The following is a 2,096-nucleotide window of genomic DNA, read 5'->3' on the forward strand; positions in this document are numbered from 1 at the left end:
CTCATATGCATGTTGATTGCAGTAGCTGCAGAGATGAAGACGCTTGCGCAGAATACACCGGCATGGAGAGGTACATCACAACAGTCTCTGGACTGAAGAACACAAAAAATTTAAAAAATAATAATAAATAAAGGACAGAGACTATTTCCTGAACAGGATCACAGAAGACTGAAATGCGGAGGTGCAGCACAAGCAAAAAAAAAAAATTGCACATAACGTTGCCTCAAAAACGTAGTTTTGCTAATTTCTTGGAGTGAAGATGCTGAGAGATCGCAGATTTTTTGTAATCGCTGTCTGTCTATCCGATGTAAATTTCTCTGGTTTCTGTAAAACACTTCAGATCAACAATGTACTTTGAATTTCGTAGTGTACTCGCAATACACCGATATCTGGGAGCCATTCTGTCGTATTGATCAGGGACCCTTACTGCCATTAGCCATAGCACGAGGACGATTCGGAAGTAAGAAACGATCGGTCGCGGAATGGAAACCAAACTGACAGTCAAAACTATGTGGTGTCTTCTTTTTTTTCAGTTGGTTGCGCCTTCCAGCTACTTCTCTACGTATTCAGCTCTCCCATTTAAGATATCTATTGAAGTGTTGTACCAACATTCCAACACCCTCGCCACAGCTTGCTGTCTATGCCAAAACGTTGTCTTCATAGCTAATCATTCATCTGAATAGAGAGGAAAATCAAAGGCAGCCAAGTCCGGGCTGTATGGTGGGTGACGAAACAATTACCATCGACAACGCTGCAAGAGTGTTCTCATTGCCCCTATAGTGTGCGACCGAGAACTGTCATGAAGAAGGAAATGCGCCACAGTTAAGTTATGTGGGGTTGCACGAAATCAGGCGAAATCTTGCGGCAGGCACCCATACCTGGCGGGAGAGACGATTTTCTAGGCATATTTACGAGCTGACTGTGTGCTCCGGACTGAAATGAGCGACGTGGCGCTATCTACGGCATACCAGAGACGCTGACCAACACAGCTGTGCAAAGCTTCATCGGATTTTCACTGTGGTTTCCGTTTCGCGACCGATCGTTCCTTACTTTCCGAGTAGCCCTCGTAGATTCCGTTACTAGTATGCTCGTGGAATCATTTATTTGGCCCAGCAGCTTTCCACTGCTTCATATATATAAACTTCTTTCTTTTTACTCACTCAATACACGTCGAATCCCTTTGCTCAAAAGGTAACAAGCGGGCGTACCTGCAAAGAAAAGAACACTTACATGAAAGTCATGCTAAAGAACACAGAAAACACGTGCAAGTATAAGGTTCGGACACTGACGTTTGCGGCGTCATGTGCCATAGCATTTACACAACCTGTACATTTACAACTTTTGGATACTCAGCCCTGTAAGACAACCCTTATTCCATGACATTAAAACAATGGTCGTTAACCCTAAACGATCTTGCCAAACACCACAAACACGTTCATCGACTACAACATGCATTCCTTTGTTTCTTTGAACTTTCTTATTGACATTTGCCTTCGTTACTACTAACCATCCATAATTTACAAGAATCAACAACTGCCTATTTTGAGTGCAATTTCAAAGGAAAAAATAATTAAAATCTGTAATAAAATAACTGAACGAAGTTCTACTTTCATCAGCGGATTTATAAGTGTAATTCACACGTGTTTTCCTAGGGGTGCAATAATGTAATACTGGAAATTCGGAAGGTTTACTGTAGTGAGCAACATAATGCTGTGGTACGAGAAAATCTTATCAGTTTTTTGGATACAAATCAGTTACGTAAAAAGAGAGATACATTTTTTTTTTCATTCCCACGACAAATGTGATATTTGGCACTTTGAATCTTTTGACTTTCCACTTTTCACATCCTCCTTAGCCTTGATGTGTCACAGGGGTTAAGATTAGGAACTGTCAACAGGCCATCTGCTGCGATGGTAGCGTAAATGATCAACAAATGTACCAGCATTGCTTAATGGTTTGGGTGTTTTTCCTCTTTATTTAATATTTTATAATTTTATTCTCCTTTGTATTTAATTCTAACAATAGTTGAAAATGCTTAAACTAAAATTACAAACATTTGTCACACAGGTGAATAGCAATTAAGTGCAGGAATAAAA

This window comes from Schistocerca serialis, chromosome 10, assembly GCF_023864345.2.
Source record: "Schistocerca serialis cubense isolate TAMUIC-IGC-003099 chromosome 10, iqSchSeri2.2, whole genome shotgun sequence".
Classification (NCBI taxonomy): Eukaryota; Metazoa; Arthropoda; class Insecta; order Orthoptera; family Acrididae; genus Schistocerca; species Schistocerca serialis.